At 46.6% G+C, this 17,099-nt stretch overlaps 1 non-coding gene across 1 annotated transcript; it reads right to left on the reverse strand.

Moving 5' to 3' along the window:
- Positions 1–200: 200 nt before the first annotated feature.
- On the reverse strand, positions 201–416 carry LOC111817968. Its single transcript, XR_002822054.1, has one exon. It is a non-coding gene; the product is annotated as a small nucleolar RNA U3 (small nucleolar RNA).
- Between the last annotated feature and the right edge of the window lie 16,683 nt (positions 417–17,099).

The following is a 17,099-nucleotide window of genomic DNA, read 5'->3' on the forward strand; positions in this document are numbered from 1 at the left end:
ACTAGATTGGACTCATAGTGATCCACCTGTTTACAGCCTCCCAAGAGCTGGGATTACAGGTGCACACCACCACGCCCAGTCTCAATTGCCATCTCAGGGGGACCCGGGGTCAGGGCCAGTATGGCATGCCCAGGGATAGAACCTCCAGCCCCTGCGCCTGCTTGCAGGCACTTTAATCTGAATTGTGTAAAAGCAAAAGTCACTCAAACTGTGGTCCTTCTGTGTTACTCTCTTCAAGGAGAAAGCAAGAATGACCATCAACAGCAAATAGCAGTTGCAGCAAAGCAATGTTGAGAGCTGGCTTCACACTGAGGAAGGAACAGTATGCCTCCTTCTCATGGTTTCTGGTACTCTACACAATCAGAGAAACTTTTCTAGTAACATACTATAGAATTGATCCCTGGAAGTACAGTCTTCACAGCTAACTTTACGTATGCCAATTTTGAAATGCTTAGTAATTTCAACTGTCTGCCTTATTGTATACCAGAATATATGAAATATATGGAATATATTGTATATAGGAATATATGTGTGTTAGTCTTCAATACAATGTTTACAAAGAAAAACCAAAGCAAAGGGCAACAAAAGCCAAGCAGACTCCTTTTATGCTTTTCATTGGATAATACTGGGACACATAGCAACTTTGCCCTGACACACCCATGAGGTACCAGCCAATCACAGAGCAGCCACATGCTCTTTGCTCATGCTATGGGGAGGAGGTGGTGGCCTTCCAGAGCAAGCTCTCTCCTGCTGCCTGCTTCCTTCAGCTTTGGCTTGTTCCCAATGACACGGGTCCCTGTCCTTTGGGTTAGCCAGGTCCAGGTTACCCAAGAGGTCCCACTGATGTCTCTGCATACTTCTTGGGGTCAGAGTTAAGTGTCCTCGCTGATGTTCTTGGAGGAACATCACAAGTTAGACACAGCACACCAGGAGCACCATGCAGACCTACCTCCCATAACCCCTTGCTCAGAGAGTCTACATGTCAGGGCCAAGTGTGGCAAAGAAAACTTGATATATTCATTTGAGATTTGCTTCACCTGTGAACTGCTGGTTCAGGGTTGCCTGTGACTGTGTTACCACCCTAGGGCACATTTGGCAATGCTCAGCAACTCAACTTTACATAGTACCTCAGTGCTGCCTAATCTCCAGCTAATTCCAAAAAGCAGAAGGACATTCATCAGTGCACACAGCACCACACTGCAGTGTGTGGCTGGCCAAAGGAACAGCTTCACTGGTCCCCCAGACTATACCCCACACAGCAGGAGTCCCCACAGTCCAGGATTTAGTTGTCAGAAATGTTAATGCCTAAACAGCAGAGAGATAGACGGCTCAGGCACACTCTCGCATTAATCAAGCCGCCAGAGCCTGAGACAGAGAGAGAGATAAGTGGTAGATCAGATAAGACGTTCACATATTGTAAGAGAGTGCATTAGCCAAGCTCACGGAGATTGACATATGACATAGAGATACACAGCCCAGTGTCAATACAGGAGTCAGAGGCTTATTGCAAGTATTGTGGTATTTTTTCCATTTGCAACCAGTGTATATGGGAAACCTCATCATCAGAATGCAAATAGGTCACCCCCCCCAAAAAAAATAAAAGAATAAGAACTGGGGGATTTTTTAAAAGTCCCTCTTGAATTAGTTTGTAGCACCACCCACTGGATAGGTAGGTTCTGGCCAAAGCAACTTTATTCATTCATTCATTCATTCATTCATTCATTCATTCATTCATTCATTCATTCATTTTGAGGCTGCTTTCCATTGCCCCTGTGTCACAAAACTGCTACTTTTTGCTTCAGCAACTCTTTCCTGAACTGAGTTGTGAAAGACAAGCTGAGTCCTTGAAATCTACATGGGAATAAAGCACTGCAGGTAAGGCTGGCCCTACCCCTGCCCTGCACTGAGCCATTGAGAGAGTCCAGGAGGGCGTGGTGGCACTCCCTGTAATGCCAGTGCTAGGGAGGCTAAAAAGAGGAGCATCACCATGAGCCCAGTCTGAGTAGCGAGACCCTGTACCAAATACACTAATGAATAAATAAATAAATAAAATAAAGCACTTCAGGTGGACAGAACAGCGGGAGTGGAGAACCAGGGACCTAAGAAGGCGTCCAACGCTGCCTGCACGCTTAGCACAAGTGATGTGAAAAGCAAAGGAAAGGGGGAAGCACCAGAAAAGAGGCATGTGGATGACGAGATTCATCTATTCCAGAGAATACAAAGATAGCAAATAAAGTCATGGCTCTTGGAGGGACAGGCCACTAGAAGGAGATGTAGGCAGAGAGAGGAAGAAAACGCAAAAGGTGTGGAAACTGGATAGGTATGAAATGTCCACAGAGCACAGCTCCAGGGCCCATGGACTCCACGGCTCAGCCTGGCTCTGTATTGGGTAGCAGCGAGGAGGGCTGCGGCTTCTACTCACCATCTGTAGCTGGCCATGAGGTTTCCCAGGCCCTGTGCATCGAGAGCACTATGGGAGGTGTGCGATCGCCTTTTACTTACCTGATTTTTCCTCTAGCTTCGTCAACAGCACCTACATATGATGAAGTACTTTCATCTCAGGGGGAGCCATTGCCAAGTGAATGTAATGAGAATTTGAGGATTACTGAACCCACACCAAAAATCACTCGTATTTATCCAAAAGTGTATGATTATGAAGAAAATACATACCTTGGGAATCAATACTTGGATGTTAAAATCCATCAAATGTCATTTTACTCATCGTGCCCAAGTGTCTGTCCAAAATGATTCTAAGGACTGTGACATCGCTATCCGTCGAATGCCAGCATTATGCAAGGATGCATAAACAAGCTTCCAAGAGAAATAGTGGCACATAAATATGTCTCCACAAAATGTGCTTCAAATTTAGTAGTTCTACATTCGCAAAATACACAAGCTTTTAAAGGTTCCATTTTGGGCCAAGTCTCTTTTAAAACCACAAGATAATTTTTTCTTCCTTAGAGATAGAGTGGAGTCCTTCCCTGAGGCCCTTAGTCAGTGATGATAGCTAGAAGCTCGGATTACCACAGCTACAACACCCAGACTGAGGCAGAGGAACCCTGCCCGCCCATGCTGCTAGGCCAGGGAGGCCCCCTCGCGTCTCCCAGGGGCTCTTGGGCTGCACTTTCAGGCCGCGTTCTCTAGATCCCCTTCTCTCTCTGTGGGTTGGCTCATCTGGAGTTGATGAAGGCAGACGTGGTTGCAGGCCAGGATCAGCTCTTCCAAGCGCTCCTTGGACACCTGGGGGCCGGCCACCGCGTGGGTGGCTCCATTTCTCACCCCGCAGAGGCTTGGCTCTCATTCTCCCAAGCTAATCCTTGTCACCACATCATACCCACCGTTCAGCCTTTTCCCTCTCTTGTTGAGGGGAAACATATTTTTCCATTTTTACTCGGCAAAGTAACAATCACTCTTTATAAAAAAGAGGATTCCAAGAAGTTAGATATTTTTTAAAGTTCTAATTAACTAACCGTAGAGAGAAAGGAAGAAGTTTCTCCTTTATGAAACACCTGAAGTAGAAATGAATGCCAGCAATGAGTAGATGAAGCTTTCCCCGACCAGAACATTGCCAGTTCACTGGGTTCTGCTGGGTGCACGTGGCTGCTCAAGGGTGACAACAAATGCAATCCTTGTCTGATGGCCCAAAGCCACTCTCTTCCTCCAGGCCCCTGATCCTTCTCTCCCTCTCTACCCTTGACCTCAGCTTCTGTAAAGAAAAAGATGATTAATTCTATGTAATGCTAAAGTCTCCCCATCCCTAAGAAAAATTTGAAACTATATACACCCACATGCATACACAGAGCAGCTCTGGGAAGAAGACAGAAAACTGTTAGAACACCGGTAGATGCCTGCCCATGGTCTCTACATGGCCCCAGGAGGAAAGAGAGCACCCAAGGGAGCTGCAGGGATTGGAGTCAGGTTCACAGCAGGCGGGGGCAGCCAAGGTGACTGAGTGGGCCATTTGGGCAGAACTGAACTCCCATTTCTTGTTCTGCTTCTGGATCTACAATGGCTGCATGAGATTGTGTACTGCCCTGGTCTGTAAGTGTTGGAGGGTGTGGATTCTCCCAGTCAGCAGGAACCTCCCAGACAGAATTGATTATGCTCTGGGGGATCCCTAACCTTCACGATCATGTTGCACTATGAATCTCTGTGACCGATAGTTTTGTCTACTAGGGCCTCTTCCAAAGGCAGCATCTCGCCAGAGGTACCTCTTGGGGACTTGTGATGGTCACCTTCCTGACATGAGCAACAGGTGCATCCACATGAGGAAACAGCGATGCGCTTGACATGGTGTTCCCAATGGAATGGAGCACCTGACCCATGGGAACCTTGTGGCTCCCATATTCTACCCTTGGCTTAGGCCAACTAAAACTCAGTAACTAACAAGATGAGAAGACTCCCACGAGCTCCACAGGTCAAAGAAGACCGACACCAGCCTGGCCCCAGCAAAATCTTGGCTTTGTGTAAAAAGTAATAGCCATCCCTTGAGGGGCAATGTGATCTCCATTCTGCTCAATGAGGTCTTTATTTCCCAGAGTTTCCCTAAAGCGTCTGGGGCAGTGTTGCTGATGGTTGGACTGCATTGAAGCATAAGAGAATCTACTAGGCTAGTGGCTCCACGGCAACCCTCCACCCATAGAGCCAGGCTGTGTTGGCTTTGCTCAGTGGACAGGACTCAAAGCCATTCTCACAGCCCTGGCTGATATTATCTTTGATGAACCATATTATATGTTTCCCGACTCTTGGTCTATGGCCAATGGCTTAGCTATGTAGTCTGCCATTTGGAAACATATAGACTGGCAGATTAAAGACACCCTGCTTTGGCACCATGAAATGGGAAAACGTATCATGACTGCTAATCAAACCATCTGGGTGTCTGGGTCACTAGCATAGATGCCCAAGGTAGGCACCTGTGCTCTGATGAGACCTGAGGGAATCCAGCTTGTGGTGAGAATTGCCACATCCAGACTGCTACCATCGCCACGTAGACCTTCCATCTTCCTGGACCCAGCATTCTGTCTGCCACTGTGGAGCCTGAACAAAGGAAAGGCCTCTATGTTTCCAAGGCAGAAGTTACCAGGACATGTCAGACTTGTGATTCCTGCCAGAGTTGATCGCAATAAGGAAGCCCACACTGTAACCCAGGAGGCTGCTCTGTGTCATGGTTTTGGCCTTTTGGATGATTTGCAGTCTGACCATAGTAAACCTTTTCTCATAAACACTACCCAGTTATTGGAGCAAAGTCAAGTATTCAATAGATCTTCCCCACCATCTCTGCACGCTGTTGCTGAGAGCTGGGAAGGTCTCCATAGATGTCTAACTTCACCTTCATCCTCTGCTCCTATCACTATGCCTTCATAAAGCAGTTTGTTGAATGTGGCTGGCCCTGAAGAGGATTATTTTCTCTCAGCTATTTCCTGGGTAATGAGCAGGATGAAATGGAGTGGGTACGTAAGCCCATTTTGTACATCTGGGTTCCACCTGGCCATCCCCTGGCATGGTGCCCTTTCTTTCCCTTAACAGTAACCCTGGGCCTGCCTGGTTTCTCATCTCTGGGTAGATGAGTAGCCAAAGGAAGCCTGGAGAGCTCAAACTTGCCTCCAGTTTAGCCATGGGGATTCTCCTGTCCTCCAACATGGTACTAGGAAGTAAGTTCACTGCCATTGAGTACGATGAACACTGAGCACAAGGATGATGGTCACTGAGAACGACAATCACCAAGCCCCCTCCAGAGGCTCAAAGGTGCCAAGGTAGGGTAAGGCTGTGATGGTTCTCTGCAAGTCCCATAAGTTGCCCTTGTCCCTCTCATATTTAGTGCCTTTCAGTGAAAGCCCTGATTATGAAAAGGAGTGGCAGGCTCCTACAACGGGACGCAACATGCCTGTGGGCATATGGTGGAAAATGATAACCCTGTCCTTGAGAAAATAACACATCAGAACCCAAGTCAGAGGGGGAGGTGAAAGACACTAATAGTATTTGTCTTTCTGAAAATTCCAGAGGACCTTGCTCATGAAAGTCAATACCCTGGTGTCACTCTCCCAAACTGACACAAGCTCCTCACATGTAGGTGAATTCTGAATCAGTCATTCCCCACCAAATAGGGCGCTCCAGCTCCTGCACCTCCAATGTAAAGCATCTCTTGGTGCCCCTCGTCATCTTCCCCACCACTATCCCCGTAGCTGCTGCTCAGGCGTTCCATAGACAGTGTGGACTCATAGAACAGGGTACAGTAGCTGTCCTCAGGCAGCACCAAGGACTGAACCGACTGAGAACCTTGAGATCTTTTAGCCAAGTGGGAAACTAAATTGAAACATCATCAGTTGGTGCCTCCTAATCATTGGAAGTCCTACCTGGGGGGGGGGGTGACAGAATGTACCATGGATACTTTTGGGTCCATGGATACTTTTGGTATTGTACTTCTTTTTTGTTTATTTGTTTCTTTATTTGATACATGGTCTCACTATGCTGTCCAGACAGTAGTTTGGACTCGTAGTGATCCTCCTGACTCAGTCTCCCCAGTGCTGGGATTACAGGCCTGCACCACCATGCCCAGGGATCTGGGGCTGGCACTGCATGAGGTACTGGGAATCAAACCTGGGTCCTTGGGTTTGCCAGGTAGGCACTTAGCCCACCAAGCTATCTCCCCAGTCTGGTATTATACTTCCTGTATCGATCCAGTGTAGAAACAATGACAGGTATGGAAATAAAGGCAGAAAAACATGAAGAAATGCCAAAGGGGGTTTTTTGTATTGAAGGTTCAGGACTTGGCCAGTTTGCTTTACTGGGTTTGTTATAGTTGTTTGATACCAAATAGCAGAAACAGAAGTCACTTAGATTTAAGATATATTTGTGGAACCTTGAACTCCAGGAGTCATCATAAGAGACTTCATTTCAGATGTTTAAGAAAAACACTACTGGAGAATCATGTGGCCCTCAGCAAAGATCTCTCCAGAGCAAAAGTGCCCTTAGTTGTTTGGAGAAGTGTCCCAGTGGGATAAGTGGCTTGTTATGTATGCACACCATCAGGGCAGCTTTCTCTCCCATGCGAGTCATCCAATTAGAAAATGCCACCATGTTTGTCCCTGAGTTTACCTGAAGACGTCTTGGCACTATTTTGGGTCTTGAAGGCATTGAACTCATCATGACTTAATTGGCTGGGAGTGGCACTAACTGGTGAACTGTACCAGTCTTCCTCCTCTTGGGCTAAAACAGAGTCTGAGCAGTTGTTATCCTTGAGTTAATTCTCTAGGCCTTGTGGAAAGATTGACTTAGAAACCAAAGGAGAAATTTCTTGATTTCTAAGATAAATTCTTTAGACTTACAAGATTTGCTCAGCAGGTGGGATCCAAGACACTGGGCCTCAAGATCAATACTCCAGGCTACCCTCATCCTGCTATTTGGAGTTGTCCTCTTGATAGAGGACTTAATTAAATACTCTGAAAGACACATAGGTTGGATACGGCCCTACCCTGTGTCAATCAGATTAATTAGAAGGGCTAAAGGATTGACACACGCATGAAATTTAGTCAGAAGCTAAGATGGTGGTTTCACAAAAAGCCAAAGTTCACCAGAAACCAAATGAAGGGTTCCTCTTGTTAGGAGATGATTGTCCAGTCTCTCCAGTGTTGCCGCACACCCTGTGTGTGTTGCACCAGTCACCTGTCCCCAGACTATCTTTTCAAGGCTGTTTGGAAAGCAAAGGGTCTTGTCTCTACCCAGAACCAAGGACAAGGTTGGCGTAATATCTTAGAGATGAAAACAGTACCTTCCTCTGGCACAAGGAGCAGACATGCAGGCTCTCTGTTCTAAGAGTCAGAGTCCCAGGGTCTCGGGAGATAGCTCGGTGGTAGAAGCGCCTGCCTGGCAAGTGCAAGGACCTGGGTTCAATCCCCAGTAGTGCATGCCATGCTGGGCCATGGTGGCAAGACTCTGTACCAAATAAATAAATAAATCTTAAAAAGAAAATAAGAGTCAGAGTCCCTAACAGCAAGGACTGCCCTGTAGCCTATCCATCTGGGCAATTCTCATTCCTCAGGGCTGAGCGCCAGGGGAACAAATGTAAATATGCTGGTGGTCGTGCTGCTTACTGTGCTGTGAGTAACAGGACCTATCGCCCCTGTCCTCGGCGTCTTCAGTCTTCTGTTCAAGGTCACAGAACTCTTATGGGCTAGAGCTTGCAAGTAGGTAAAACTTCAGACCCTTCCTAGTTCCTAACAGTCATGAAATATGATTTTTATATAAGCTTTTCTTTCTAATATAAACACCAAGAAGACAAAGGAATAATAAAAATACTAAAATTTAAGGAATTCTATCCAAAGAAGGTGTAAATATTTCAAAGTCTCAGTTACTTTTCTCCTGTTGCTGGGACAAATACGTGACACCCCCAATGAGGGAAGGAAAGGTTTATTTAGCTCACAGTTACTAGAGGTTTCAGTCCTTACTGGGCTGGCTCCAAGGAAGAGCGCTACACGGCAGAGGGCATGATGGCGGCAAAGAGCAAGAGCAAAAGGAAGGAGTAGCAGCCACAATGGCTATAGAGGGCAAGTCTGTCTCCCTTATGCTGCATTCAGGCGATCTTCCCCAGGCTGGGATTAGCACTCACCCCCATAAGTCCAGCAGCACTCCCACCCGTAATCCCAGTGGATCATGAGTTACTCGCAAACTCTAGAAGTCCGCCCCATGACAGCATGAGGCTTTGGGGGGACAACTACATATTAACCATAACATAAGATATAGCCATAAAGTTTTTTTTTTTTTTTTAGTTCATCTACCTTTGCTACTTTTTAAATTCCTTCAATAATTCATTTATTCTCTAAATGAGTATCCAAATATATTTTAAAAGCGATACAATAAAATAGAAAACAGAGTAGTTTCCCACTTGCCAGTGTTTACTGTCCTCTAAATAACCACAGAATGCCGGTATTGTGGGGAACATCCCCTGAGAAGTGCTACGGAAGAAAAGAACAGCGTGCAAGACGGAACAGCATAGAGAGCCCACACATAGATGGGAGTAGACAGACAAGAGACAGTGAGCTGAGATGGGAAATACCTACAGAAATAAACCAGGTGCCAAGGCGGGGAAGAGCCCAAAGTCTACGGCAAAGGCCCTGGGGAGAGAGGATCTTGGCACACCCCAGAGTCCTGGAATACCAGAGGGCTGGGAAAGGAGATTCCAGATGAAGCTGGAGATTTTGGCAGCGCTCGACCAAGCACAGCCATGTCTTCAATCATTTTAAAGTCTCTGGCTTTACTTGCAAGCTGTGGGGGCCAGTCAAATGTAAGACCCATAAGGAAGCAGCATAACATCATTTGTCTTGTTTGTCTCAAGATTTTAGTACCTGTAACAGAGCCTGGGAGATCATAGGTATTGAATAAGCATTTCTTCAGCTCACCAATGGACAAGAACCTTTGGTTGCTATGTGAGAATGGATAGAAGGAAGTGAAGTCAAACAGGAAGACAATGTAGAAGGCCACTGTGTATACCAGTGACAAATTCAATAGCGTGGACTAAGGGGTAGCAGGAGAGCTGAAGAATGGATTGCCCCATGTATACCCTTTAACCTTAATTAATCTGTGAGGATCATGTCAATGTTAAAGATCATGAAAGATTATCAAATCCCATGCAAATAAAAACAATAGCAGGTCATATGATGCATGAAGTTGGCTATCAGCCAGCAGCAACAGTAAAGAAGGCAACTCGTTCCTAAAGGCAGAGAGAACTTTGGTTGTTGAGAACCTGTGCTGCAGGAGAGCCAGATTAAGCAAGATAAACCTAAAGTGTTTCCTGCCTGTGACTTCACCCTAACTTCTCTATCACCTGCAGATCACAGTAAGCTGGAGCCTCATCGTGTCACTGCCAGGAGCCCCTTTGTTTCTGTGAAGATAGGAAGTGTTCTGTGTGTGCATGCATGTGCAAGTGTATATGTGTGCACATGTGTGTGCATGTGCGTGTACTCACATACAGGTGCTTAGCCCACCTCTCAGACTGGTAAGGAAATGCTCCTATCTGCTTATGAAATACAATGTCAAGAAAGGAAGGGAGCAGAAGTGGACAAAAGGGGCCTGGAGGCAAGAGAATACACAGTGCCCCTCCAGGTCACGCAGCATCCGCGCTTCCGGTGTCACATGCCAAGGGGTTGGGGATGGCAATTCCTGAAGCAGAAGTTGCGAAAGAACTGGCCAAGGTTATTCTGGTGCCACAGTGCTCTCCATCTCCCAGCCCAGATGGCCAGGAATGCTACGAAGCAGAGAACTCTGCTCCCCGTGGACAGCTGAGCACTTGGCATAGCTTAAATCATGACTATTCACGCCCACTGGACAGGTTGGCGGTCCCCTTTGAAGGGCGAGGGGTCGGCAAGGGCCCTGGAGAGGGAGTTCTCATTGAGAGATGGCAAATGGTTGCCCTGGGTCTCGAGGCCCTATATGAATGGCCCCAGCGCAGGACAGGGCTGGGCAGGCAGGTACACCAGGCAAAAGAAACAGGGCAGGATTTCCTGATCTGCGCTGAATGACAGAATAACACTGATGGAAAACAGCCAGTCACCAGGTGGTCATTCATCTTAAATGATTTTTATAAAAGGAAGAAAAAGAAATTGTCCATGGCTGTATTTAAAAATAGCCCAGAAAATAGAATGAACATATATTATTATATGATGTTTCATGAAGTAGGCAGCATTTTATATGTGGCTGCCTCTTCTCAAGGCTTTGGATAAAAGACAATTATTTTAGCCAACAGATCTACTCTGAGATCATTTATGGGGAACAGAGACTGAAGTTGCTGCCTGCGCCCTTAAATTTGCCTTTGCATGAAAATTGTTCTCACCATCCTTAAGACATTGGAACAATATTCTGACTGACTCGCAGCTGGGTTTCAGGACCTGCTGCTTCGCTTTGTTCTTTCTCATCTCCAATCAAACATGCCACATCCCCACCTGGGAAGTACTAGCTTGTGTACACAGCCATATATCCTTGAACAGCAGCCTCTGGCCTTTGCTAAGCTGACCATGCAAAGTCTACGGGCAGTGCCACCTCTGGGATCTACAGACAGATCCTGGGCTGGGCACCTCGCTCAGTGGGTGAGCTATCCAGGGTCCCAGAGAGCACCGCTTTACAGGACTTCACAGTAATCATCCTCAGAGTGTGGCTGTCCCACTGCAATATGGATACATAGATGTTCAGGCTTAGTTAGGAGCTATTTATGACATCAAAATGAAGACACATTGAGATATTTGAGAAAGAAATGAATAATTGTTATATTTTTCCCCAGGACCTGCCCTACTGTTTGAAGCATTTTCTCCTGTACTCTGATTGCATACTATTACAGGCATCTAAGTTAGATAGAAATTAAACACACAGTCAGAGAAGGACTTGACGCTCCAGGAAGTCAGCACAAAACATAAAGACATCAGAGCCTCAGATGCAGCTGCGTCTGGGGGAAGCCAGACCTCGAGAGAAGACGCAATGGCCAGACCTGCATGTGTCCCTCAGGGACAAACAATAATTTGAGATTGTATTGTAATTAGCACTGCCTGGTCCAGGTAGTCCAGACAGGTATCAGTCACCCAGGTAGGTACAGCATCTGGACCTATTTTTTTCCCAAAATGTCTCTGTTCTCTCCTTGTACTTTTGCTATGTGACATTTCCCTATTGGATCAATATTAGCTAAGCAGCTATACTTGTAATCCTACAGATTGATTGTACTTTGACCCCAGTTGTTCCCACCTTGTGATGTTGCTGTAGAAATTACACCTGACAAAGGGCTTCTATGCACATCCATTCAGGACCCACCTCCTGGAAACCCAGAAGCTTTTCTTCTCTCCTTATTTGTAGTGCAACTCTCCTAATTTCTTCCTTTGGTTTGTGACTTCATTCCTCAGTTTTGTAGGGCTGCAAACTCAGCACACTTGACATGTAATAGATCAGACTATACTTCTCTTATGTCAATACCAGATGCTCATCCTTGAAGAAGCATTCCTAACTTGGTTGTCTCAGTAGGCGCTTCCACAAAGGGTATCTAGATCTTCCCTCTACTCATCCCAGCTAAAAGATCACTGGATTAATTTAGGTGTCAAATTTAATTAATTTATGTTCTAACTTGATTGGGTTACAGGGTGCCCAGAAGGTTGGATTAATATTAATTTGGGTGTGTCTATGTGGGTGTGTCTGGGTCAGAAAAACATTGGAATTGGCAACTGAGTTAGGAAGACTTCCCTCCTCCGTGTGGCTGGATCTCATCCAGGTCAATGAAGACCTGAATGGAAAGAAAAACCAGGTAAGAAAGAACTCTCTTCCGGCTGTCTATCTGTGTGCTTGGACGTGTGACCTTCTCTCCTGCCTTCCAACCTGAAGGAGCTTATGCCGTTGATCCTCCTCAATCTCAGGATATCAGATTCATATTAAAGCTCTGATTAAAGCTACAGCCGTGGTTCGCCCAGTTCTAGAGTCCTCATAATTTTATGATGATGATGATGATAGATAGATAGATAGATAGATAGATAGATAGATAGATAGATAGACAGACAGATAGATAGATGACAGATTATAGGTAGATGAAAGATAGATGAAAAATCATAGGTAGATGATAAATAATACATAGATAGATCACAGATAGATGATAGATTATAGGTGATAGATAATAGAGAGTATCAAGGATAGATTTTTGATAGATAATAGATAGATGCAGACAGACAGGCACCTTTGGGATGTGCGGGCCAGCAGAGGACTGCGAGGTCACTGAAGGCCCACCCTTAAAGGAATGCGGTACAGTTCCTGTGCTCTTGCTCACTTTCTCTCCTCTCTCTTACGTCTCTCCTCTCATTTCTTCCCCCTCCTTCATCCCCCCTCTCCCTCTCCCTCTCTTCCTTTTCTACCCCTTCTCTCTCCTTCTCTTCCTTGGCTCATAATGTGAGCATTCTCTCTCACTCGCTCTCCTACCAAAATATGCTGCCTTTGCCAGAGACCCAAAGCAATGGGGCAGCCAACCTTGGACTTGAAGCTACAGGCCAGTGAACCACGTACATATCATACACACATACATGCATGCACACACACACAAACACACACACACACACACACACACACACACGGGCAATCTGTTTCCCCCAGAGAACTCTGACTAAACCGTATGTTACTCAGTTTTTCAAACACCTTCAAGGGCTTCCTGTAAACAAGTGGCAGAAACTCAAAGAAGTGTGGCAGCCAGAGAGAGGACGCCAAATCTGCAAGCTCCAGCCGTCTCCGCTCCAGCTGACTTTTGATGGCACCATGATTGCCAGATTTTTCTATTTTTTAAGTGAAATCAGAAATCTGGATATTCTTTTCACATTGGCAATGACTTCAAAAATGTTTCAAAACTTCCTGCGTGCCAACCAGCTCAGTCTGGGGCGAGCCCTGGCCCGGTGGCCAGCATGCCATCTCAGCAGTCGAGAGTCGCTGGGAAATCTTCCCTGGATGGAAGGAAAGGGCATGTTTAGAAAGACTTCTCTGCTACCACTGCTGCATAGCAACATCAATTCTTACATTGCGGGGCTGTCCCAAACGCCCATCCAGAGCAACTCCCCTGCATGTTTCCGTCCTCCCCCGAGACCACTGCCAGGGGGCGCAAGAACAAGTGTCATCCTCTCCATTTCTGTAATTTTTTAACAGCCGCATAGAGAGATGGTAGAAAAGCTTCCACTGATGTCAACTCATTGTCAGGTCTGGACTCCCCCACCCCCAGGTGACCTTCGCAGTGGTCACCCCCGAGGCACAACACGTCTTCCATTGTTTCCCAAGCACGTGGGCGATATGGATTCAAACGTGATGTTAGAGGAGACAAAGGCATGAATTGCAGCCAACATCCTCGTAGACAGTTTAAACTCTTCCCATGAGTTGTTTCATCATTTTTTGTTTCATTTTGTTTGTCATCTTTTGCTTTTGCACTTGGTGCTGCTCTTTAAGGGTGGCTTCACTGCTCTCCCTTCACGAGGTGCCCCTTCCTGCAAGCTGAGACTCCTCCCAGGTAGGTGAGAGGCAAGAGCCTACCCAGCCCGCCTCAAGAGGTTGGTGAAGGGCCCTCCATTGTATGCAAATTAATGGCCCCGCATTAGCGCAGGCTGCCCTTTGGTGCTCATTTGTCCTGCACTCCGGGGGGTTAAAGGAGCTGCGCGCTCTCCAGATGTTCAGCCGCTCTTATAAATGAAAGATTAGCGATTTTTTGCTGCCACTGCTATCTCCTCTATTCGTGCTTAAAGCTGATATTTTCTTTAGGAACTTGCTTAGTGTGTGAGTCAGAGGAAGCTCCTCCCTGAGGTACATCAATCAATAACACGCACAAGAAGGGAGCAAAATGGAGAGGGGGAAGACGCGGGCCACATCCATTTGCTGCGTCCAATAGCCTTCCAACCGCTGGTGTGTACACACCCTGTGGCTGTGCTCCACTCTTTGAAATATGGATCAAATATATGTGACATGTTTTGCTCAGCCTAAAAACAAACATCGAGCCGAAAAAAACATTTTTTTCCTCTCTGGCAAGAATACCTTTTGTTCGCGCTACCACAGGACTATCAACCTTATTTTCCAATCTGCCTTATCCTTGAGCTAAACGAGAGATGTAAGTGTATGAAATATGGGTGCATCTAACTCGAAGATGCCACCAACAATGCCTTCCCGGGAGAGAAATAAAGAAGGTACCCAAAATGGATTCCAATAAATGAATGCCAGTTTAAGCTCCACCACGTCTGTCTTTTGAACGCGGAGACACCACCCGGCCCCTGCTGTTGCAAGAGCTGCTCAAGCATAGAATAAGTACAGTTCCGATGAGGCGAAGCCTTCTGCCTCGGCTGGTGTTTAACAAGCTGTTTTCTTGCTACAATTCAGGCAGGATTTCTCTCGCCTTAGCAGAATTACATTTCACATCTTCTCCTAATACAGATGTTCCTCAACTTATGACGGGGCAATGTCCCGACAAAACCCGCTGTAAGCAGAAAATCCCATAAGTGCAAAGCACATGAAATACCTTTAACCTCCCAAGCATCCTGGCTTAGCCACACAGCACACTGAAGAGAAAGACAGAGAGGTGACAAAATGCCTATTTCAGTCTGGAGAAGCACACTGTCCAGCGGTGGTTTTGCTCTGCCAGTGCAAACAGATAACTCCAGAATAGAAGGAGCTCATTCAGCCCAAGCCTCCCATATCTGGCAGACAGAGCTTACCCTCCTACCAGAGTCCAGGGAGCTCCTGGCTCCCTTTCTCTTCCAAGAAGAAGGAAGCCCCGCTGGAAGGCCAAGCAATGCGTTCTCTTCAATGCTCTACTAAGTTACATAGGCCTTACCTCAGACAGCTCCAGAAAATATCAGGCACAGATATCTGCCCTGAGCGCATTGTGGAGACTGTATGTGTGCAGTTCAAATGATCACACGTACAGGTTGATCTCGTAGACTGCACATGCCAGCCCTAATACTACGTGCAGTATAGACAAGTGGGTTCTCACATGCGATGATGAAAAATGAGTATATTAAAAAGAATAATAAGGGGTAATAGACAGTAGGTATTCCTGCCATATTGATAACAGCTGTGGCATGAGCCCCTCCTGTTCTCCCTTACCTACATAACTCCTCAGCTCTAGGGAGTGGGCCTAGTGGCACAAGTCATTTAGCACTGGCATCCCTAGGAAGAGCACTAAGCAATTCAGGTACAGAATACAAGTTTATTAAATCAATAAGACATCCAGGGTCTTTAGATGTACAGAAATCTGTCTCTGTTTTTCTCTGTGCGCGCGCTCTCTTTCTCTCTCTCTCTCTTCTCTCTCTCTCTCTCTCTCTCTCTCTCTCTCTCTCTCTCTCTCTCTCTCTCATACAGCCACCTTAATGTAGACATTAAAGCAAGTAAAAGAGGAAGGATGAGGTCTGATTTACACCACTGAACCACTGGTGATACTCTCAGCATGATTTCCTACTCACCAACTGTGGATATGGGAGTAAAAAAAAGTCGTTTGCCATGTAATCCAGTGGGAATGAATTTGTATCTCCTTTGGAACCAAAAACATCCCCACTGCTACTTAGAAAACAAATTACAATGCTACATATTTGGGCCTAAGTCAAGAGGGAAATACTTTTATCCCTTTAAATGCCAGCTCCATCTCTGAAGAGATAGAGAGGAAAGGAGGAGGGGTTAGAAAGGTGCAAGTGTCACACTGGCCCTCTCTTTTTGTTCCTGACAAGTGGTAGTATGGGAACAGGGAGGGACAGGCGGGGGTGGAAGGGCAGACAGGGCAGACACGGCGGAGAGGTGCCCAGTGAAAAGTGCCAGTGTCGTGCACAGGCCATCGGGAGCTTTCTGCATGGACTCTGATTCTGTGAAGCGCCCACTTTTCTGGACCACAGACTTAAGTGTGTAAATAGCATATTAGTGTATAAAACTGGATTGAAGGTGCTTTGGTGAATAATTTGAAGTGTAATCAGTTGTGTTGTTCCTATAACCAGAAATGTTAGGCACTTGTTTTCCAAGACGCCTGTGTCCTAATATGTCATAGAAGGAGCTGGTCCCTTTAAACATCTTCCCTACCCAAGTGGAGGGACTGTGAGAGGCAGGCAAAGACCCGGCCGCCATTGCTGCTTCACAGGTCACATGGGCAGAAGTAGCCCTCTGTCCTCCAAGGGGAGGAGCTCTTACAGTGACCTTCTCTGCCTCCTGAAGCCACCGCTGCCACCCTTCGGGCCGAGAGGTTTCTCAAGCACTTCCTCAGGGCCTCCTCGCCAGCTTCTCAGTGCCCACAGTACTGCACGGCTGCCCCCTGCACCCCTAGAGCTTACTGCGGTGCTAGGTTTCCTTTGTCGTTACCAACACCTCGCGATCCTAGCTTCACACAAGTTCACTTTCTTTGACAGCCAGTACGTGGGGCATCTATCTGGCATTCAGTGCAGGAGGTCCTGGGGTAAAACATCCAATGGGGGTGGCTGCCAGGGGGTGCAAAGAAACACATGAGCAAGCTGGAAGCAGGGAGGGGCTCAAGAGGAAGTCAGTAAATGCCATCTGCGCAAGCGCCAGGAGCCATTCCCAAAGCGGGGAGATGGTAAGGAAGTGGAGCAGAGGAAGAAGAGAGAAGAAGGGGAGGGGGA

The sequence above is a fragment of the Octodon degus genome, unplaced genomic scaffold (assembly GCF_000260255.1).
Source record: "Octodon degus isolate 3935 unplaced genomic scaffold, OctDeg1.0 scaffold00075, whole genome shotgun sequence".
NCBI classification, from domain to species: domain Eukaryota; kingdom Metazoa; phylum Chordata; class Mammalia; order Rodentia; family Octodontidae; genus Octodon; species Octodon degus.